Source organism: Sturnira hondurensis, unplaced genomic scaffold (assembly GCF_014824575.4).
Source record: "Sturnira hondurensis isolate 20B ecotype Veracruz unplaced genomic scaffold, ASM1482457v3 Scaffold0008992, whole genome shotgun sequence".
Lineage (NCBI taxonomy): Eukaryota > Metazoa > Chordata > Mammalia > Chiroptera > Phyllostomidae > Sturnira > Sturnira hondurensis.
The window spans coordinates 746651-771521 of NW_028081623.1; the positions used below are offsets into that span (position 1 = coordinate 746651).

At 40.4% G+C, this 24871-nt stretch overlaps 1 pseudogene; it reads right to left on the bottom strand.

Annotated features, from left to right (window-relative positions):
* Positions 1-1534: 1534 nt before the first annotated feature.
* On the bottom strand, positions 1535-15062 carry LOC118993977 (RNA 3'-terminal phosphate cyclase-like protein; annotated as a pseudogene).
* Positions 15063-24871: the final 9809 nt, after the last annotated feature.

The window sequence follows — 24871 nt, forward strand, 5'->3', positions numbered from 1 at the left end:
TCACTGCTGGTCCAGGCAGATGAAACGAATGAGTGGAGCTGACCAGGTACAAGAATTACAACAGTACCAGTGCACTGAGTGACAGGGACCAACCCTGGACCTTGGTGTCTGGCGGACAGCTGGGCCTGAACTGGAATGCACAGGCTGCATCACGGACAACCCCTCTCGAGGCCTGGGGGGAGGGGGGACCCAGAATTCTGATTTGTAAAAAAGAGCCAGAATTACCTATATTTCTGTGAATTTTCCCAGTCTTTAGGTGTTGCAGAATAACTTAAATCATTTTAAAATATAGTGCAGGCCAAACAAAGCACATCTGCTTGTCTTTCTTCCACTTAATTTGTGTCTTTCACCCTTATTCCATTTTCTTTCCCATATATCCCTAGGCAGCTAATGTAAAACTGAAATGTAGATATTTTTAATGTTTGTATAGTAATTTTATATGCTTCTTCTTCTTTTAAGAATAATTCCAAAGCTAAAAATGCAATAAGGCAAAACCAAACCACAGAAACTTGATCGAATTTTACCTGCAGTAATCCCGTAATTTCATTCAATGATTTGCAAATTCGCCATCCCAATGATAGTAATAATAACAAAAATAATAATAATAACTGAGTATTTTCTATGTGTGAAACACAATTTTGTGTAGCTTTATGGAATGAATTGTTTAACTCTCAAAATGATTCTCTGAGGTAGAGACTATTATGAATTTATTCTACAGATGAGGAAACAGATGAGGCTAAATTACTCACCAAGATTAGAGAGCTCTCTGTCTCCAGAGCTCAGCTCTTAGCCATGACACTGAATCAGGCAAGATCCCCACAGGGCAAAGTTGCCAGATAAAATACAGAATGTCCAGTTAAGTTAGAATGTTTATTTACTATATATGCTAAATCTGGCAACTCTACTAGAGGGGTGAATCTTTGGATTTATGAGCCCCCATTTACTTGGAAAACAGTTGAGAACTGAGGGAAACTTTAACTAGAACCAGAATTTTTTTTATATTATGCATCTGTTTCAGTAAACCCCGTTCACCCTCCCCATGCCTTTTCATTCTCAAAAACTTTCAAGTACAGCAAAACCAAGCCAAACAGAACATGGTGAAATTCATTAGTGGTGTTTTAATGTCACTTCATTTGTGCTTATCTGTATAAATAATTTATATCACTATAATGGTTATAGCAGGACAGACTGTATTATGTTCCAACCAGCTCACAAAGCCCTACTAGAGCAGCAGAAGCTCTTCTGCTTCCCAATCTAGGTTCCTGGTTGTCCTCTGTTAAGTGTCTTACATTTTTAAATAAATTTAGAAAATCTGTGTGCTAGTGTTCCTGTTAACTAAGTAGCCAGAAAGCCAACTCCTTATGTCAAGAAGGGACTTCGGGGTCCTATGTACTTCGCATTTATGTTGAATTTGCCTCTTTTTCTTGGAAAGGCACCAAGGAAAACAAACCTGGGTTTCCAGATTTGGAGGCGACAAGTCTGGGTTCTCAGGGACAGAGAGAAGGAGTGTGTTGGGTGAAGGCTGGGAGGAGCATTAAGAAAGCTCCGTCACCTGGAAGAAGATATTGGGAAGCAAAAAGGCAGAGCACTCCTGGACCCCCTCCGTGAATGCGGGGAGCCACATTCTGCATGGTGCTGTCACTCGTGCTTGATGAGCTGGGATTCCAAGCTCTTGTCTCTTTCTGATGTTAATTTTACTTGCATGTCATCGTTCTACTTTTACCCACCCCCCTTCTCTTTCCTGGGCCTGTTCACCACATATATCTCCAGAAGATTTCCCTATAGTTATTGTGAAAAACAGTCATTGAGAAGGGAGAATGGGCAGGGGATTTCACATTAGTCATTCAACCAGGGTCCTCCAATATTTTTATCGTTAGTGTAATTTATTCAGCTACAGTATTTGGAAGCAAGTGTCTCTATTTTTAAATTTCATTTTTATGCTCTAGCTTGAAGTGTGACTTCGTAGAGTTTCTCCCTTGCAAGTCTTCTAAGTATACTGAAAGCAATCCCTATTGGATTTAAAAGCCAAGATGATTTACCAAAGGGCCAATACTAGGCAACATTCAGAACCTGGGAAAGGGACTGGGTTCCCTTTCACCCTCCCTGGTATTCATCTGCCCTACTGGCACCTTTCTGAACTCAAGAACCAGAGTCTGAGTCTCTCGTGTGTGCTGCATTCTGTTTTCCCACCAGGTGCTCTATCCAGGTCTTCACTTTTTTCCTCCTACCTGTCAATTCACTCTGTTATTCACTAGTTTATTTTTGCAAGTAATTATTGAGTATTTACCATGTACTTAGCTGCTGTGGGTGCCAAGGAACAACAGTGAATAAAGCAATGTTCTTACCCTGTGTGTGTGGTTATGGGACACAAATAATGTATAAGCAATATGTCACTGTAGTGTGTGTCAGGATGTAAAGTATATATGTATAAGTTTATATAAGTAATTAAATAAAAGAATATATGTATAGAGTATCAGGCAGAGATCCATGCCATTAAGAAGAGTCAGCCACGTTCAGAAGAGGGGAGCTGTTAGTTACAGTGGTCAGGAAAGTTGTCTTTGGTGAGGTATTTGAGCAGCAGACTCATTGAAGCAGAGGGGTAGGCCTGGCCTCCTTCACTTACTCTCCGGTGTCTGCTGCTCAGGACAAGTTTCAGGGACAAGATAAACATCACGAAATGCAGAAAAGCTTAATAAAAAGGATTTACTTCAAGAGAGTAGAAAAGTCTGCCAAGACAGAGAGATTTTCTCCTGATATATGAATCATCTTTTGCCTGTAATTTCAAGGTTTAGAAATTTTAATATTAACAAATTACAGTTTTAAGTAGGGAGACAACAGCATGTATTATAGTAGAAAATTTGGTTTTAAGATGAAGGCATTACCAGTAATGACAAGATGAGCATTAAAACATTTTTTTATTTTTAAAGTATCTTTATTGATTATGCTATTACAGTTTTCCCAATTTATTCCCTTTATCCCCCCTCCTCCCTGCCCGCCTCAACCCTCCAGCATCCCCCCGACCATTAGTTCATGTCCATGGGTTGTACATACAAGTTCTTTGAGCTCTCTGTTTCCTATACCATTTTTCATTTTTTCCCATCTATTTTATGCCCACTAATTATGCATTTTCTTCTCTTTACCTTTTCCTCCCTATTCCTCACTTTCCCGTCTCCACTGAACTCCCTCTGTGTGATGTCCACTTCTCTGATTCTGTTTCTGTTCTGGTTGTTTGCTTAGTTTTTGTTCTCATTGTTTTTCCCTTCTTTTAGGTTCATTTCTTGATAGTTGTGAGTTTGTTGTCATTTTATTGTTCATACTTTTTATCTTCTTTTTCTTTTTTTAAAATATAGTTTATTGATTATACTATTACAGTTGTTCTATTCCCCCCTTCATTCCCCTCCACCCGCGCACTCCCTCCCCGACCCTTCTCCCCCCTTAGTTTATAACCACGTGTCTCAACTTCTTTAGATTCTATATTTCCCCTGCTATTCTCGCCCTTCCCCCTATCTATTTTCTACCTACCATCTATGCTATTTTCTGTGCCTTCTCCCCCCTTCTCCTCCTCCCACCCCCCTGTTGCTAACCCTCCATGTGTTCTTTATTTCTATGGTTCCACTCCTGATCTAGCTGTCCCCTAGGTTTGCTTTTGTTTTAGGTGTGGTTGTTAATAACTGCGTGTTTGCTGTCCTTTCACTGTTCATATTTTTCATCATCTCTTTCTTATATAAGTCCCTTTAGCATTTCATATAATAAGGGCTTGGTGATGATGAACTCCTTGACCTTGACCTTATCTGAGAAGCACTTTATCTGTCCTTCCATTCTAAATGAAAGTTTTGCTGGATAAAGCAATTTTGGCTGTAGGTCTTTGGATTTTGTGACTTGGAATACTTCTTTCCAGCCCCTTCTTGCCTGGAAGGTCTCTTTTGAGAAATCCACTGACAGTCTGATGGGTACTCCTTTGTAGGTGACTGTCCCCTTATCCCTTGCTGCTTCTAGGATTTTCTCCTTCATTTTAGTCTTGGCTCATGTAATTATGATGTGCCTTGGTGTGTTCCTTCTTGGGTCCAACTTCTTTGGCACTCTCTGAGCTTCCTGGATTTCCTGGAAGTCTATTTCCTTTGCCAGACTGGGGAAGTTCTCCTTTATTATTTGTTCAAATACGTTTTCCACTCGTGGCTGTTCTTTCCCCCTTCTGGTACCCCTATAATCCGGATGTTGGAATGTTTAAAGATGTCCTGGAGGTTCCTAAGCCTCTCCTCATTTTTTTGAATTCTTGTTTCTTTACTATTTTCTGGTTGGATGTTTCATTCTTCCTTCTGGTCCACTCCCTTGATTTGAGTCCCATTTTCCTTTCCATCACTATTGGTTTCCTGGACATCTCCCTTCATTTCAATTAGTTTAGCCTTCATATGTTCCTCTAATTTGTGACTAAGTTCCTCTAATTAGTTCCTCTAATCTGTGAGCATCCTGATAAATAGTGTTTTAAATTGGGCTTCTGAGAGGCTAGCAATCTATTGGCTGCTTAGAGTTATTGTCTCTGGGACTTTGAGTTCTTGCACCATCTTTTGGGCTGTTCGTGCCTGTTAAGTAGCAGGAATGGAGCCCTAGGTTTTCAGCAGAGCAGGGCAACTCAGTCGCTGGGTTGTGACATTGTATGTGGGGGCGGGGTCAAAGAGGGACAATGGCTTCCCTCCGGCGCCTGCCTCCGCAACACCCACCAGCACCGCAGCCACCACCGTCACCAGGGCCACTCGCCCCGCTCTACTGCATGTGAGTGTGCCACCGCTGTCAGCCCTCCACCACTGGGTTTGCCCCCTGGGGCCTGCGTGGTCCGTCTCACTGCGTGCGAATGTGCAACCTCGGTCAGTCTGCCCCGCACCCGAACTAGGTCCGGGCTGCCTGCGCTCCTAGGTCTGTCCTCCCCAACCCAGCTCCGCTGCTGGCTCTGCCTCTCTTACCGTCCCTGTTGAACGGTTCGTAGCTGTCGGACTTCCATATAATTCAGTTTTCTGGTCTCTGGGTGTGTCTTAGTTCTCCAAAACTTTTGTTGTATCCAAACTTGGTTGTGAAGGCACAGTGTTTCCACCTATGCCTCCATCTTGGCGGAAGTTCCCTATCTTCTTTTTCTTAGATAAATCCCTTTCACATTTCATATAATAAGGGCTTGGTGATGATAACTTCTTTATCTTGACCTTGTCTGGGAAGCACTTTATCTGCCCTTCCATTCTAAATGAAAGCTTTGCTGGATAGCGTAATCTTGGATGTGGATCCTTGCCTTTCAACTTTGAATACTTCTTTCCAGCCTCTTCTTGCCTGCAAGGTTTCTTTCAACAAATCAGCTGGTAATCTTATGGGCACTCCTTTGTAGGTAATTGTTTTCTTTTTTCTTGCTGCTTTTAAGTGTAACTGTTTTCTTTTTTCTTGCTGCTTTTAAGTTTTAAGCCTTTGAGTCTATGGCTCCTTTTCCTAGGGACTTAGAGTCCTTGTTCATTTGTTCACTTATTCTCACCTTAAGAGATACCTTCTCTTGGAATTTTCCCTGAACTCTTAATACCACATCCTGCATGTGCACATGGCTCTGTCACAGTGCCTACCACACTGTGTGGACTTATCTATTTGTCCCTATTTCTCTCACTAGGTCGCTGAACTCCTATTGAAGAGAGAGACTTTGAACTATTTATCTGTGTAATTCTTTAAAAAAAAATTTTATGTAATTATTGGTCAAGTACAGTTTTCTGTCTTTTACTCTCATCCCAGCCCACCTCCCCAGTGCTCCCCACCTCCCTCCCATTTCCACCCCCCTTAGTTGTTGTCCATGTGTCCTTTATACTAGTTCCTATAAACCCTTCCCCTTTTCCCCTGAAATTCCCTCCCCTCTCCCCTCTGCCCCCTATCACTATCCCCTGGTTCTGTATTTCAGTGTCTTTAGTTAGGTTTTGCTTACTTGTTTGTTTTGTTGTTTATGAACATTGAAACATTCAAACATGAGTCTTTTTGATCTTGGTGTGGAAAGCAGTTCAAAACCCCCAAAAATACATTGGTTGATGCTGTGTCTTTTTGTTGACATAGAACACTGCAGATATGCATTTTATCTATATGCAGTTACTGCAGAATCTATAAAAAGGTGGCCTATTCTTTACTTGTTGAATCTCATTTGGTTAATAGCATAGCAGGATTCTATTTGAATTTCTTTTTTCTTGAAAGCTCCTTTGGAGCACTCTGGACAATTGCTCTGTAACATACATTTGGATTAATTGAGGCCTTATGTCATAGCAAAGTGATTATTAAAACCTATGATTTATTTTGAGCAATAGTAGAATTTATAAAATATTAGTAATTGGGACTGAGTTTCACAGGAAAGGAAGGGAAAAAATTGAGAAATTTGTTTTGAAGTAATAAAAGTCTGAAATGTGCTTGAAAGTCTTTGTTCTCTTAAGTAAAAAGCTACTTTATTATACCATTAATATATTTCCAGTATCCTAGGACAAGCTTTTGGAAAAGCATCCCACCTATTCAGCCATCATCAAGTGAGCAAAATGACAAGTTTTCATCATTCTCCTCATCTTATCATTTAATTTTTCAGGGTTCATTGTTTAAAGTTGTCAATTAATAACATTTTATACATTCTTTTATATAATAAAACCATCAAAAAGTATTTTGGTGGGTGGTAAATTTTCTTACAAAAGATATTCAATAACTTTAACTGGACCTTTGCCCTCCCCAGGCACTGATCCCCACCCCCAAGTATATATATGATGAACTAGGCAGGGAGCAGTATTGGTCTCCAAAATAGCAGGGTCTATTCCAAAGACAAGGGATGAAATAGTGTCATATACCAGTTTCTGAAATTTGCATAACACTGCACTACTCACAAAGAGTTTCTGCCAATTTTATCTCAATCCCTACACAGAAATTAAGGTTGAAAGAGGTCAGTCCTTGCAGAAAGAACAGTACCAGACACCACATGTCTGGAAAACAGCCACACAACAGGAGCCCAGGGATGTGGGCTGAGGAAACATTGCTGAAATGCAGCTGTGACATTGGTTTAGCAGCATGACTGTCCTAAAGGCATGCTCTTTGTCCAGGTAAGCCAAGAAAGCTCTCACCATGACAGGGCTTCCTGAGGAATGTCAGTATCCCTGGAGAAATGGCTGGAAACCACATACTATAAAGATACCTTTTATTGGGATATTCTGATTGCTTTTAAATGGAAAATTAAGAAAGACCTTAATGGATTATTAGAGTTCTGGCCAAGATGGAGGTGTAGGTAGATATGCTTCGCTTCCTTGCACAACTAAAAGAAGGATAACGACCAATTTAAAAAAACAAAAAACAACCAGAACTACTAGAAAATCAAACTGTATGGACGTCTGATAACCCAGGGGTTAAAGAAGAAACATTCATCCTGACTGGCAGAAGGAATGGAGATGGGAAGCTGGGGCAGAGACAATGTGCCACAAGTCAGTGGCTGGTGGAGTGGAGAGGTCAAGGTGGTGGCTGGCCAACTAGGATATCCCACATTTACATGTGGATAAACCTGGAGAAACAACTGGGGAGTGAGACAAACTGCACAACCCAGGGGTCCAGCACAGGAAACTAAAGCCTCAAAACCTCTGCCTCTGACAGTAAAAACATGTGGGGATTGCAGCAGTGGGAAAAACTCCCAGCCTCACAGAATAGTTCATCGGAGATGCTCACAGGATCCTACAACATACACAAGCCCACCTACCCAGGAATCAGCACCTGAAAGGGAACAAGCCACTTGTGGGAAGCAAGGGAAGTGACTGAAAGTGGGCAAGAACCAAGCAAGGGGCATTGCTCCATCTCTGACCCCTCACCTACATACAGCACTGCAATGCAATGATATTGGTTACCCTGTCCTGGCAAATACCTAAAGCTCCACTCCTTACAACATAACAGGTACACCAAAACAAAGAAATATGGCCAAAATGAAAGAGCAGATTAAAACTCCAGAAAAAGAACTAAGTGATGAGGAGAGAGCCAACTTATCAGGTGCAGAGTTCAAAACACTGGTAATCAGGATACTCACAGAAATGATTGAGTATAGTCCCAACATAGAGTAAGAAGTGAAGGCTATGCAAAGTGAAATAAAGAAAAATATACAGGGAAGTGGCAGTGAAGGGAAGAAAACTGGGACTCAAATCAACAATTTGGAATAAAAGGAAGTAATAAACATCCAATTGGAACAGAATGAAGAAACAAGAATTCAAAAAATGAGGAAAGACTGAGGAACTTCTGGGACAATTTAAACCTCTCAACATCCAAATCACAGGGGTGCCAGGAGAAGAGGAAGAGCAACAAATTGAAAACTTATTTGAAAAAATAATGAAGGAGAACTTCCCCAATCTAGTGGAGAAACTAGACATGCAAGTCCAGGACATTCAGTCCCAGAGAAGCTGGATCCAAGAAACACACCAAGGCACATCATAATTACATTACCCAAGATGAAAGATGAGGAGAGAATCTTAAAAGCAGCAAGAGAAAAGAAGACAGTTACCTACAAAGTCATTCCCATAGGAGTATCAGCTGATTTTTCAAAAGAAAACATACAGGCAAGAAGTAACTGGAAAGAAATATTGAAAAGACAAGGTCCATCATGAAAGACAAGGACCTACATCCAAGATTACTCTATTCAGCAAAGCTTTCATTTAGAATGGAAGAGCAGATAAAGTGCTTCCAAGGGAAGGTAAAACTACAGGAGTTCATTATCACCAAGCCCTTATTATATGAAATGTTAAAGGGACTTATCTAAGAAAAAGAAGATAAAAAATATGAACAGTGAAAGGACAGCAAACTCACAACTATCAACAACAGAACCTAAAAATCAAAAACAGAAGTTAAGCAAACAACTAGAACAGGAACAGAATCACAGAAATGGAGATCACATGGAGGGTTATCAGTGGGGAGGGGGTGGGAGGAGAATGGGGGAAAAGGGACAGGGAATAAGAAGTATAACTGGTACATACAGAATAGATGGGGGGGAGGTTAAGAATAGTATAGAAAATGGAGAAGCCAAAGAACTTGTATATGACCCATGGGTGTGAACTGAGGAGGGGGATGAATACTGGAGAGAAGGGGGGTACAGAGTAGAGGAGGATAAAGGAGAGGAAAAAATGGGACAACTGTAATAGCATAATCAATAACATATACTTAAAAAAAGAAAGACCTTAATAGAAGAGGCTATCCTGTCCTGGATGAACTTGGACTTGTTTCTTTGGGTCCTTGGCAGCTTCTGCTTTGTCCATAGGCATATGGGGCCCTTTGTCCTGTAACAGTGTCCCTTGAGGGTCTAGCTAAGGTTGGAGAAGCCAGTGCAAATGCAGGGATTAGCACTTTATCTCCACCTTCCAATTCTTTACCACATGGCTTGGTTTCCATTTTAAACATAATCTGGGAAAAGTTCTTCAAATGCCATAAAAATTCTGTTGTGTAGGGAGAAAGAGAGAGTGATCCTTGCAGAACTCTGGAAACATCCTGCTGTCCAGGAGTCATGAGCAATAGGGCCAGACTTTGGTAGGTTGAGTTCACACATCTAGCCCTATAGATTTCTTCAGGCAGCACTTGGCACTGTTCTTGCCCAGGTCCTCTGGAAGCACTTCTGCTCCCCAGCCCTGGGGGTGGAGGCCAGTGCAGCACTGAGAAAGGTGTTGGTGGTGGTATCAGCAACCAATGACAACCCAGGACCTGGAGACTTCCCAGAGTTGATTCCTTTGATGTGGTCTGTGTAAATATAGATATTGGGTATATAAGCTTGCTGAGGATGCTTCTTGCAGAATCCACAACCAGTTTGCCATCTGAGGTGATACACGTATATAGCGTATCTTTCCTCTGAAACATTTTATTCTTCCTGGATCTGTGAACTGAATGAGCTTCTGGACCTTTCTTATAGGGCATTTGAAAAACACTTCACCTCCTCCTTCAGGAAGACATTTCCCATCACAGAATCTTTAGCTCAAGTGATTCACCATCAATTCCAAACTCTTTCAAAAGAGGAGGGCCCATTGACCTCAGAATATCAACTGAAGGGTCAGCCCTCGCAGAGCTATTCTTAGTGGGTGCTTTATAAATGGAGCCAGGCAAAGCAGGCTCTCCAATTAATAGCCAGTGCTGCCAAGGCCACTAGTCGAGTTCCACAAATTCGCTATACAGGAGGCCAGGCTGATCATATACGGTCATTCCTGCTTGGTTTATCTCAATTCAAGAAACATTTATTAGTCCAACAGACTTATGAAGCAGGCTTCAAGGCTTCAGAGGTCTGGGTTGTGGTCTTTGGCCAGGATCTTTCAGATTTTGACAGGGCAGCCACTCAGAGTCAAGAGAATCACATGCTGGTGGGAGTGGAGAGGCACAGAGACATAGAATGGCTGATCCCATACCCCTGTGTGGTGGGTAAAAATCAGGAGGGATACCTCAGGAGTAAAGGATCCCAGTCCCACACCAGACCAGCCAGCCCAGGGTTCCAGCACCAGGAAGGTAAGTCCCCATAACTTCTATCTGTAAAAACCAGTGGGGGCTGGGGTGGCAGAAGAAACGGTGGGATTCTCAGGAGTCTCCTCTTAAAGGGACCTCAACAGACTTAGGACTTACACAGAGTCACTCCCTCTGGGCTTCAGCACAGGGCAACAGCTGGAAGAGCACCAGGAGCATATGGGGGGAAATCGAAGTGTCTGGCATTAAGGCAATTGCCAGGAGACAGCTTCCTCCCAGATAAAACTCTAGAGGCCAGGCAGAGGCCTTGTCCCCTCTTTGAGTTCTTCCCCACACACAGCCACAAAGCAGCAACATGGGTTTCCCTGCCCTAATGATTATCTAAGGCTCCGCCCCATTCAACATACTGGTGTGGCTTTCTTCAATAGGCCATGCTAATAAGAAAAGGAGTAAAAAAGCTCTACTTAATACATAAAAACAAACACAAGGAGGCTGCCAAAATGGGGAGACAAACAAATATGGCCCAAAATGAAAGAAGAGAACACAATTCTATAAAAAAGAACTAGAGGAAATGGAAATGTGCAATCTGTCAGATGCAGAGTTCAAAACATTGGTTATTAGGATGCTCAAGGCACTTATTGGATACTTTCACAGCATTAAAAAAAGAACAGGCAGATGTGAAGTTAGTGATATCTAACTTCACTTAGTAAACTAAGTGATATTAAAAAAAATTAGAGGGAACCAACATGGAGTGGATGAAGCCAAGAATCAAATCAATGATTTGGAACATAAGGAAGAGAAAAACATTCAGTCAGAGCAGCAAGAAGAAAAAAGAACCCCCACAAAATGAGAATAGTCTAAGGTGCCTCTGGGACATCTTCAAGCATACTAATATTTGAATCATAGGGTTGCCAGAAGGTAAAGAGGAAGAACAAGAAATTGAAAACTTATTTAAACAAATAATGAAAGAAAGCTTTCCTAGTTTGAAAGAAAATAGACATACAAGTCCAGGAAAGCACAGAGAATCCCAAACAAGTTGGACCCAAATAAAACCACACCAAGACACATCATAACTAAAATGTCAAAGGTCAAAAACAAAGAGAGAATCTTAAAAGCAACAAGAGAAAAAGCAGAGAGTTACCTACAAAGGCATTCCCATAGGATTATCAGCTGATTTCTCAAAAGAAACTTTGCAGGTTGGGAGGGATGGGCAAGAAGCATTCAGAGTGATAAAAAGCAAGGACCTACATCCAAGGTTACTCTATCCAGAGAAGCTATCATTTAGAATGGAAGGGCAGTTAAGATGCTCCACAGAGAAGGAAAAGTTACAGGAGTTCATCATCACTAAGTCCTTATTATATGAAATATTAGAGGGACTTATTTAAGAAAAAAGATCAAAACATGGACATTAAAATGACAATAAACTCACAACTACCAACAACTAAAATCTAAAAATCAAACTAAACATAGAACCAGAAGAGGAACAGAATCACAGATATGGAGATCATTTGGAGGGTTATCAGCTGGGAGGTGGAAGGGAGAAAATGGAGGAAAAGGGGCAGGGATTAAGGAGCAAAGTTGGTTGTAACAAAGTAGATAAAGGGATGAAACAAAACAATTTAATGTATCTAGATAAAGACCAAAAGAATAGTGTAGGAAAAGAATAGTGTAGGAAAAGGAGTAGCTAAAGAACTTATATGCACAACCCATGGACATGAACTCATGGGGGAATTGATGGAGGGAATGGAGCAACCGGGTGGAGGGTGCAAATTGGAAAAATTGGAACAACTGTAGTAGCAAAATCAATAAACTATAGTAAAAAAGAAACAGTTACAGTTCACACAGTTGTGGATGTGTGCTGGAGTTGCCAGATGTGTGCTTTGCACGAGGCCTAGAAGGCTGGAGTGTGGCTACTTCAGACAAGTGTTAAGGTCACAACCCCAATGGTGACTGGTGTTCCCTCTTATAGTCCCACAACCCCGCAGCTGCAGTCATATCTATGTGGTTTGGAACAGGAAGAAGAATCGAGACACCAAGTCAGAGGGGACAGGGGTGCATCTGTGACCAATTCCCTGCCTCGCTTCCCTGCATGGCTGGGGGTGGGTAGGTGGTGAATTTTAATGTTGTAGTGGTTCATTTTGTTGGCCAATATACCTTCCAAAGAATCTGCCAATGAAACCTGGAGAATATATATTTATATCATTATATAGAAAAAATTCTCCATATTCATACACATACAAATCTCTTCCCCCCTCTATCTATATCTGTATCTATATATTTCTCCATATATATATATACATATACATATATCCACATTAGAATTGCTATTCATATGGAGATATCCAATTTATTTACAATCCATCCTGGTGTTTGGTGTGAGAAATTCATTCAATTTTGTTTTCCACTTCACTATTCAGTTGTTTTCCACATATTTCTTCACCCAGTTTCAGATGATGCCCTTATCATATACTGAGATTTCCTATTTCTTTTGGTCTTTATCTAGATACATTAAATTGTTTTGTTATTTTATTTATTTATACATCAATACCACACTGTTTCATTTATAGAGACTTTTTTGAAGTATTTTTATTGATTATGCTATTACAGTTTTCCCAATTTTTCTCCCTTTATCCCCCCTCTACCCTGATCCCCCAACCCCTCAGCATTCCTCCCACCTTAGTTCATGTCCATGGATTGTACATATAAGTTCTTTGAGTCCTCTGTTTCCTATACCATTTTTATCTCTCCCCATCTATTTCATGCCTACTAATTATGCTTCTTCTTCCCTGTACATTTCCCCAACTATTTCTCCCTTCCCCCTCCCCACTGAAATCCCTCTGTGTGATGTCCATTTCTCTGATTCTGTTCCTGTTCTGGCTGTTTGCTTAGTTTTTGTTTTCATTGTGGGGTTTTTTTTCCCCTTTTAGGTTCATTTGTTGATGGTTGTGAGTTTGTTGTCATTTTACTGTTCACATCTTTTATCTTCTTTTTCTTAGATAAATCTCTTTAACGTTTCATATAATAAGGGCTTGGTGAAGATGAACTCCTTTAACCTAACTTGACCTTCCCTGGGAAGCAATTTATCTGCCCTTCCATTCTAAATGAAAGCTTTGCTGGAAAGAGTAATCTTGGATGTAGGTCCTTGCCTTTCATGACTTCAAATATTTTTTCTAGCCCCTTCTTGCCTGCAAGGTTTCTTTTGAGAAATCAACTGATTATCTAATGGGCACTCCTTTGTAGGTAACTGTCCCCTTTCCTCTTGCTTCTTTTAGGATACTCTCTTTATATTTAATCTTGTGTAACTTAATGATGATGCGCCTTGGTGTGTTCCTTTTTGGGTCCAACTTCTTTGGGACTTTCTGGGCCTCCTGGACTTCCTGGAAGTGTATTTCCTTCACCAGATTGGGGAAGATTTCCTTCATTATTTGTTCAAATAAGTTTTTAATTTCTTGCTGTTGTTCTTCTCCTTCTGGCACCCCTATAATTCAGATATTGGAATCTTTCACATTGTCCCAGAGATTTGTAACAGTGTCTTCACTTTTTTGAATTCTTGTTTCTTCATTCTGATCTGTTTTGATGTTTATTTCTTCCCTTTCTTCCAAATTCTTTCTTTGACTCCTGGTTTCCTTCCTGTCACGGTTGGTTCCCTGAATATTTTGCTTTATTTCACTTTGTTTATCCTTCATTTTTCAACCAAGCTCAATCAGTTCTGTGAGCATTTTGATTACCAGGGCTTTAAATTCTCCATCAGTTAGGTTGGCAATCTCTTCATTGCTTAGTTCTGAGGCTTTATTCTGTTCTTTCATTTGGGCCATATTTCTCTTTTTAATTATTATTTTGTTTGTTTCTTCTGTTTTTTAAAAAATTTATTTAATTATTTTTCAAGTACAGTTTTCTGTCTTATTACTCCCATCCCATCCCACCCCCCATGCTCCCCCTCCCTCCCATTTCCACCCTTCTCAGCTGTTGTCCATGTATCCTTTATATATGTTCCTCTAAATCCCTCCCCTATTTCCCCTGAAATTCCCTTCCCTCTTCCCTCTGGTCGCTGTCAACCTGTTCTCTATTTCTGGGCCATATTTCTTTGTCTTGGCATAGCTGATAGGTTGTAAGGAGCTGGAGCTTAGGTATTCACCGGTCAGGGCAACCCTCCTTGCTGTGCTGCCTTACAGCCTATGGGGGTGGGAGGGGGAAGAGAGGGAACAGTGCAGCTCCTCTGCTCATCTCTAGTGCACTTTTCAACTTTCGTGTGATACCGGGAGAAACTCCCACCTCGATACCCCCAGCCTTAGCCCACAGCCACCTCTGAGTCCCCTTAAGTCAGCCCCTCACCTGCAGCCCACTGAGCTCAGCAGCCAGCCCTGCCCCTCAGCTGCCTCTCCTCGGGTTTTCTGAGTTGGCCTGCATGATCTGCCCCCTACCAATCTGACTGTTCTGGTTGATTTTATTCTTTAATTCCTTGGTTGTCAGAGTCCCATGCAGTTTGATTTTCTGGCACTTTTGGTTGCTTACTGACTTTAGATTGGTTGTTATCCTCCTTTTGGTTGTGTGAGGAAGCGAAGGGTTTTTACCTACACTTCCATCTTGGCTGGAACTCCATACAGAGACTTCATAACGTATTTCAAACTTTGATCTGCTCACCCCTTTCCCACATTGCTTTTTTTCACAAGGCTTTTCTTTTATTCATTTTTATAAGTAAGCTAACTAATCAACTTTTAACTTAACAAAAATATAATATTATTTTTTTAGAATTGTTTTAAGTTTATAAATGTCCCCAGAGAGAACTTGTAACAGGGTGCAGCCAAGGGAGGGGCCCCAAATAGGGATTTGTAATGGGGTCCAGAACTCAGGGTGTCCAGGAAATATTACAGAAAAATATATATATGATGTCCTCACCCCCGCCAGTCTGAGCTGGGGGATGGGACACATAGAGCAGGGCCATTGGGAGCTATTTTGTACAGCAACAGCTTTGCAGCTAACCTCTGGCATGGTCATTTAACACATCTGTAACTTTTAACTGGTTTTGTAGATATGTTAAAAAGTGGCTTCAACCCAGGATGTAACTGGGAAGAAACTCCCCCCGGTTACAGCACCTACCTGACAGCTTGGAGATGATTGACTCCATGCCATGGGGCCATGCCTGCCTGGACTTACTACAGCAGCCCAGTAAAGCTGGAAGGATACAGGTGTAGCTGGTATGGCAGGTGTAGCTGATTGTGGGAGGAGTCAGAAATGGGGCTGCAGAGGAAGAGAGGCTCAGGGACTTAAACTCAGATGCAGCAGCCATGACAGGAATCACGATGTGGCTTGGGCAGAGGTCAGGACCACAAGGCTTTGGAGGAGTGGGGATCACAAGACTTGGGCAGAGGTTGACACCCTGCTGCTTTGGGTTGCTCCCTTTTGCCACATGGCTTAAGAAGCAGGAGAGACTTTGCCTGGAAGAAAAAAGGTGAAAGGACTCTTGCTGGTGGGCCACGAGAAGGTGCCACATGGCTTTATATTAACTGGAGACAGCTGATGAACTTCTATTTCTTTTCCTGAGATACGGTACCCCGGACTGGGCAAAGGGGAGAAGGAAGGACTGTGTGCGTTAGTGGTTAGTGGGTATTCTAAAGAACTTTAGTATTTTTAAAATTATTTTTATTTACTTATCTTTAGAGGGGAAGGAGAGGAGAGAGGGAGGGAAACATCAATGTGTGGTTGCCTCTCGTGTGTCCCCTGCTGGGAACTGGCCTGCAACCCAGGCATGTGCCCTGACTGGGAATCGAACCACAATCATGTGGTTTGCAGGCCCATGCTCAATCCACTGAACTACTCCAGGCAGGGCAGAACTTTAGTATTTTAATGAAGACATTAAGTCATTACTCTAAGCCTGTGTAACTTTTAAATAAATAATTTCTTTCTTTTTCACTAATCTCTGTCATTGAGAGATTTCCTTCCTCTGGCAGCGGGCAAAGCGAACCTAGTATGGGTGGGGGGAACCACCAGAGAAAAATGGAGGGATCCTTTTGGTAATGATATATAATTCATAGCCTGCCCCATCTGTTCTGTAACAAACTGACACTTTTATGATGTTTGAATATTCTAAGCCGAGAACCTGATATGTCCTACCATTCATTCCTGTCTATTTTATGTTTGTTTTGTTTTAGGAATGCTTTATAGTTTTATCCATATGTCTTACACTTCTTTTTTAAATTGAGTTTTAGATATATTTTTGCAAGCTAATTGTCTGCTCTTCCATTCTTTCTTCTGATTTTGATTGTATATATAAAAACTTTGGAGTTCTGTATTTTAATTTTATAACATGCTACTTTATGAAATTCCTTTATAGTTTTCACCGGGGACTCTTTTTGATTTTCCAAACATTTAAGTATATCATCTACAAATAGAGGTATTTTTCCCTCCTTTCCCATGCTTTTATTTGCCACCTCTAATCTGATTGTGTTAACTAATACCTCCAATCTACAGTTAAAAGGTAGTAAAAACAGTGTATCATGTCCTATTTGAAATTTAATCATTAATGCCTGTAGTGATTTTCTATTATATAAAGACGTTGGTGTTGGAGGTGAGGTATGCATGTGTGTGTTTTTAAAGAAAATATTAATCAATTCTTATTTCACTGATTTTTTAAAAGATTTTATTTATTTATCTTTAGAGGGGAAGGGAAGGAGAGAGGGAGACAAATATCAATATATGGTTGCCTCTATGTGTGTCCCCTGCTGGGAACTGGCCTGCAACCCAGGCATGTGCCCTGACTGGGAATTGAACCACGATCGTCTGGTTTGCAGACCTGCACTCAGTCCACTGAGGTACACCAGCTAGGGCATTTCACTGAGTTTTTTAAATGGTGGTTGAATTTTATCAAATTTTCATTAAAAAAATCATATGATTTTTGTCCTTTTTCACTTTTACTATGAGTATATTAATGAATTCCCAACACTGATTCACTTTAAAGTTCTGTAATAAACTCTAGTTGGTCATGATATATTATTTCTTAATGTGTTTTTTAATTCTCCTTGCTAATAATTTATTTACCTTTTTGTGACAATTTTCTAAAAGGAGGTGTCTATAATTCTTTGTGCAGCTTTCAATATATTTGTACATGTGTCAACCTTCTTCATAAAAAGAATTACTTTTACTTTTTTCCCTAAAGTTTGTAATAATTGAAGTAGCTTTAGGATTATGCGATCTTAAAAATCCAATAGAATTCCTTTGTTAAGCTCTGAGCCTGATGCATTTTAGTCTGAGAGTTATTTTATGATTTTTCTTAAACCTTTTATGGTAAGTAGTCTTTTTGGACTTTTTATCTTGAGTGGGGTAAATTTTACTAAGTTTTATTTTCCTAGAAGATTACTTATTTTTACTAGAATTTCAAATTTAGTTCCATAGAATGATGTGGAAGTTATCCAGTCAATTTGATAACCTTTTGTTTCTTGATCATATTTTTGATATATCTCTGCTTTTAAAATTTATATTATGCTAACATTTATAGTCAGTTGAAGGCTTTTGTGGTGTCTAAATGTGTTATCGCTTATTCTGAGTCTCTCTCATGCCAGCTGGCATGCTTACATGTTTGATAATTTATTATTTTGAATTCAAACTTTGCTGAATCTAACCTAAGAGTTATGAACAACAATAAAATAACTTAGTTAAAATAATTAATTTTTAAATAATTAAAAAATAAATAAAGTGTGATAATTTAAGAGGTGTGAATTAGGAACAATTCCTTCCAGAAAATATTTTCTACATCTGGGACCTAAAGGGCACCATTAGTCTGTCACTTTGTGCTGGACACTGAGTTGTAGCCCCTTCAGCGGAGAAATTGCTGCCTCACTGCAGAAACTGGGCTCAACAGACAGCCCCCAGCTCTTAGTCACTTTGGTTCTGCTCAGCTGTAAAAAACCATCACACCCGAGATCAAAAAGCAGGTATGACAGCCTACAATTACGGCCCAACTCAAGAGGTCCTGTCAGGCAATACTCTGCCATTGCTGGATTTATAGCACCTGCATTCACTAGTCATCTTCTCTGCCTAGTCCTGCTCCCTCTTCCTTCCCTTGGTAGGCATTGACCCTTAATAAGCAACTCTCAATCTCTTAACTCCAGTCCTGCTTCTGAAGAACCCAACTGGCAATAGACCCCTCTAATTCAATTTATTGGCATAGGTTTTTCTTGACCTTGCAAATAATTTATACACAAATCCTAGGCAGCTCTATGGTTAGAAATTCCAAAGAAAAGTATTATTACATTTCCCCCCGACACTCAGAACTATAGTGACAGAGAAGTTGTAAATTTCCTTTGTGATTTTGGCTCAGGTAGGCAGATGGAGTCTACCCTTTGATGGAAGGTGTGGCTCTTTTGGGGGGGGCTTAAGTTTATTTTCCTTTCTCCTCACTCTGTAGAGACCCAAAGCCTAAGTCACTGGCTCCTACATTGATTGATTGATATTTCATCCCTTAAACTCTAGATCACAGATCTTTAATTCCCATTTGATTGAAATTAATCTTGGAAATTTTAAGCAGTCTAAGGGAAGAAAATGCTTCTCTCCAGAGAAGATTTATATTTGGTTCTCCCAGATGTCTGGAGGAATGGCCAGGCAGGATCACCTTAAATGGAATTGTCAGACTCCGATGTGGTGGCCTCACTGGAGATGTGAATTTCAGCCTGAGTCTTCACAGGCAGTTATGGGTTCTCAGGAGGCGGTTCCTCAAACAACCCCTTTCACCAGCCAAGGCTGAGAAAGAATAATTGTCTTACCCGCTCCCTCTGGTGTTTGTATTTGTTTGATTTTTAACTGTACCCATTTGGTGTTGACTCTTGGAGGCATTTTGTTTATAGAATTTTGGATCCAACTTCCCATGTGATGAGAAGGTTTGGTTCTGTTTTCTAACTTCCTATATTTCATTAAACGAAAGCTCTCCAGGGCCTGACCCACAGCGAAGAGAAATGAACAGTGTTAGCACATGCTAAGATCTCTAGTTTTGCGTGCTTTTTGTGATTTTGGCCCTCTGAAATTACTTAACTTTTTCACTGGACAGAGTCTGCATTAAAATGGTATTTGTTATTTTTTCCAGTACAATATTTATAGTTGTTTTGAACTGGGGTTTGTTTTTGAGTATCTATTCTTTCTTGTTATGGGAAATAGAAGTAACTTTCTTAGTTTTGAGCTGATTTAAACTGAATCATGGGCTCTGAAAAGGAAGCATTAATAGTAATAAATTCTAAAAGATGCTCATAGAGATTTCAAAGTCTCTTGCCATTAAGACCATTCTTACCTTTAGAGCAGGCTCTAGCTAATCAGAGGTGCCCCGGGACATTCTAGGAGAAAAAGCACTGGTGCTGATCCCAAAGCAGCAAATGAAGTTCTGAGATAAAGATCGGAATTTTAGTTTTATTTATTTGGTTAATTATTTATTTTGGAATTTTATTTAAAAAATGACTCCAAACTCTGAGGTGTGGTCAACCTTCAGGGGCTGTTGCTCCTACCATTGATAACATCATTATGCTGGCAGCGAGGAATGAAGGAAGGTAAATGTCGGGTTAGAAGACAGCCCATGAGTAGAGAACATCTTCTTTCAGAGGACAACTTTATAGCTCCGAGAGCCTAGACGGCTAGCATGTGATCACAAAGGACTGTTGTACTGTCTTGTGGCTGCTTTGCTGTAATAAGCTAACCTAGGATCAAGAGAGGTTAAATCAAACCAGATTTCTTTTTTTTTGGGGGGGGGTGTATATATATTTTTAAAGACAAAAGGTCCAGTGGAATTCAAGTAGAAATATCAACACGAAACGTTTAACAATGACCAAAGGTGTACAATTCACAGTTGTGGAGAATTGTACTTGGAGTGGGGCTACTTATGTGTGCGGAATGGTGAGCACCTTACTTTGTGTCTGTTGTACTGATTCATATGTTGAAACATAGGCAGCAGTTTACCTCAAGAGATTTATAAGGACAACTAACATTTCTTATGTTTTGCAAATATTCTTGCTCCTAGAGTTCTGTTCTGGGTGAACTCTGGGGTAAGGATAAGAACCAGCCCTGGCTCTCTTCTTTTTTCACTTGTTCCAGTGTTATCCTGTTCCTCTTCTTCCCATATGTCTCAGCAAATGCTGTAGTAGGGTTGATGGGCGATGTGCGTATGATGCCTAAAATAAAAGTCTAAAATACAGTCTGAAAAAAGCAACAGTAACAACACATTAGGCGTAGCAAAGGTGACAGATGTTGCTAGGAGGAGGGCTGTGTTTTTAATTGCTGCAGAGCACCTTTCTCTAGAGCCAACAGTGTTCCTTCCCAACATATCATATGTCAGCGACTCCCAATGCTCCTTCTGCGACAGAATAACGGAAGCACTGATCCTTGAGATTGTAACCACTCTTGCTGTAATTGCTCTTGTTATGGCACATTTGGTGCCACCTACAATGTTTACTTCCTGATCAGAAAGAGCCTTCATGGTCATTTAGAGGTTCTTCTCTGTGCTGTTTCCAGTCTTGTGTTCACATGCCAGGCCCCTAATCTCCCACTCCAAAATCACTGGGCTGAACAGGGAAGGGCCAGGGAGATGTAGGTCCTGACTTGGCACTGACACAACCTCTGGATTGGGTCAGTGTCGATTGTTGCTGCCTTTCCCTAAGGAAGAGTGAATGTTTCTGATTAATCAGAATCTTTTATCCTGTCTCACTGATTTTCTTGAAAGACTTTGAATTTCCTCCTATTTTTTCCTGCTTATATCTCATACATATTTTAATCCTCTGACTTCAGAATGAGAGGAAGGGAGAGAGAGAGAAACATCTATGTAAGAGAGAAACATTGATCAGTTGCCTGTCATGCCTGCCCTGGCCAGGGATTGAATCTGCAACATAGAAATGTGCCCAGACTGGCAATTGAACCCACAACCTCTGTGAATATTGGACATTGCTCCAGCCAACTGAGCCACCTGGCCAAGGTTCCTGTATATTTTTATTTTTTAAGAGAAAAACTAATCTATACTGTATTTTGGACTCTGCCCATCTGGCCACACTCACAGGTATCCCTTTATAATGCACCCTGGAGAGATCCACCAGGCTGGACAAAGCTTGCTGCCCTCAAGATCTGCCCTCATCTTCCCTCCTGGGCACAAGACCAGTAGCTAGACCCACCCAGTAAAGGACTGTCTCCTGGATGTTCCAAGAAGCACAATCCACTGTGAATTGGGGGGACTTACATAATAGTTCTGTTCCAGCTAGCCAAATCCCCTGAGCCTTTAATCTCTTTCTATACACTGCCAGGGCAGTTCTGCTATTGCTATTCATTTAATGGGAGCTAACATTTTCCCAGGAGTCAAGAGGCTTCCCAGCAGAGCTTCAGGACTGGGGCTCTTGCCAGGGCATTAGGTTTGGTCTCACAGGAAAGAGCCCCCATACTGATCAACTCTGCTTTATCCAGCATTATGTTTGCCACCCTTGGGCAGGCAACATTAGCGTCCCTCCTAGGTGTACTTTCCCAGTTCCAGCTGGTAGAGCTGGAGCCTGCACCTCCTTCAGAGTAAAATGTAAGGGAGGGAAACAGTATAAAGAAGTATAAGCAGTATAAAACAGTATGAAGCTGGTAGCTTTAGGAAGAGTCTAGTGTCATCATGATATAAGGAGGAATTTGAGGACATAAATTGCACCACGAACACTGTCCCACCTTGAGAACAGAGAGCAGGGCTTTTGTGCTCCCATATAGTCAATTATTGGCCATTGGGAATGGGGCAAATGGCATGAAGATAGCTTCAGTCACCATGGGAGCTCCTCCAGGGAAGATGTGAGATGTGGTATCTAGAGAAAAACTAAATGTATCTAGTGAATTTTTTGCTCTAGTTTGGTAAAAAAGAAATGCCTGCCATCCAAATAATGTAGAATGGAAAACAAAAGTAAAAACAATGCTTGGCAGCCAAACATCAAAGGTGGAAAGAAGCTTTTTAAATGTTAAAGGGCACGTCAGTAAATGAATGGATCAAAAAACTATGGTACGTATACACAATGGAATTCTATGCAGCAGAAAGAAAGAAGGAGCTCCTACCTTTTGCAACAGCATGGATGGAACTGGAAAGCATTATGCTGAGTGAAATAAGCCAGGTATTGAAGGACAAATACCATATGATCTCACCTTTAACAGGAAGCTAAACAACAAAACAAACAAGCAAGCAAAATATGACCAAAGACACTGAAATAGAGAACAGGGGGACAGTGACTAGAGGGGAGAGGGGAGGGAGTTTCAGGGGAAATAGGTGAGGGATTTAGAGGAACATATATGAAGGATACATGGACAACAACTAAGAAGGGTGGAAATGGGAGGGAGGGGGGAGCATGGGGCGTAGGATGGGATGGGAGTAATAGACAGAAAACTGTACTTGAAAAATAATTAAATAAATTTAAAAAATAAAATCCTCTTTTTTTGCTGAAAAATAAATAAATAAATGTTAAAGGGCAGTGCAGGAATAACATGAATTAAACCAACTCCCTTTGTTATATATCTCCTTTAAGGCTTGAGGGGAACTCTTTTACTAGTTTATTTTTTTTCATGGTTGCTTTCATGAATTAGTAAAAATTATTTTTTTGAACAAATTTTCTCTGATGCTAAACCTGTCCATCTTTCAGACCAAGATACTGAGATAGAGAGTCAGTAGGTAACTTACCAAAACACCCAAAAGGTGGAACTATGATTAGGGCCCAAGGCTCTAAAGGACAGTTCACTCTTCATCTGCTACACCAACTTTCTCCTTGTTGGAATGCCATAGTTTGCCATAATTTTCCAATCAGCCTTTGAGGTTTGAGCAAACTGGTTTGTAATTGGATCTTCCCTTCAGCACCAAAAAGAAACAAAAAGAAGGGCCTGTGTGCTGTATTGCTTGTGCCAGTATCAGTACATCTATTCAGCATGCAATCAACATTTATTGAATGAATAAATATTCATCTTGTTTTTATATTAATTCACATGTTAGCATATTGATTAACATTTTATTTCAGTATGTTATTGAAATTTAAAATATTTAAAATAGAGAAATAGGATATATGGGTCATCTGAAATTAGAATATGTTTGCTTAAACATACTTTGATTTAGCTGAGTACATTTGAAAAGATCTTTATGGGCTCATGATTTTTTTTTTTCAGTGAGGACTATGTTAGGGGTATCTGTTAATAGAGATTCAGAAATGAAATTGAAATGTTTAGAGAGAGTTCACATATTTTCAAATTTAGATTTTAAACTAATGCTAGGTATATTCTCAGATCTGCTATAACCAGAGAGCTCTCAGGTTAACTCCTTGATGCCTATCTATCAAGGTCCATGAACTCCAATTTCTTCCTTGTCAGGAGGCCTGCTCTTGCCGCATGTCCACATGAAGCTGGCTCCTGTCTCTAGCAAAGAACTAAATTTTGTGAATTACTGGAGGAATCAAACTCTCATTGAGGTAAGTTTCTGGTATCTCTCTCTCTTTTTGGCATAGGTTTAATTCACAGCATAATCATTTTCAGTCCTTCTTCATCACTTCTCTCATTTATTGTATGACTACCTTGTAAACATAAGGTGTGCAATACATTTACACACATATTTCTTTCTTTTTCTTTTTTTAAATGTTTTATTTATTTATTTATCTTCAGAGGGGAAGGGAGGGAGAGAGGGAGAGAAACATCAATGTATGGTTGCCTCTGGTGTGTCCCCTGCTGGGAACTGGCCTGCAACCCAAGCATGTGCTCTGACTGGGAATCGAACCGTGATCGTGTGGTTCGCAGGCTCATGCTCAATCCACTGAGCTACACCAGCCAGGGCCTTACACACATATTTCTAATTTTCATAATATCCTGGCACATTTGGTGTTAGTGCCCCATTTTATAGATGAGAAAATGAGGCTTAAAGAAGCTGATGAGCAAGTGGCATAAGTAGAACTGGGATCTCTATTTTACTTGGAAACCATGTTCTTTCCAGTGTTCCCTTTGGCATACTTAATATCAAATAATGGATTTATGATTATTTTGACAGTAAATCTTTCACTTTTCAGCTTCAGTACAGTTTTGTTTATCCCTTTAGATTAGTTGCTGAGAGAAGAAGGTTCTTATATGGTTTTTAGGTTCACTCACACTTGACTCTTATGCTAGTTGTCCCTAATTTAAATTTTTTTTAGCTTATGATTCTACCACCTCATAGAGGTACACAAGGTCTGTTCGAAAAAAGTCCAGCCATTGTTAATATAATGGAATAGTTTGCACAACATTGATGTAACCTGGCAGCAAAGGAGAGTGGACTGGAATGCACATGCATAAACAATGACAACTTCACTGTACTAGTCAGTGGGTATGGTAGATGCCATTGAGTGAGCATGTGTACTGTTTGGCCATCACATTCAAAATGACTGAGTGAGTAGAGCAACAAGCCTGCAACGAATTTGTGTTAAGCTTGGACATT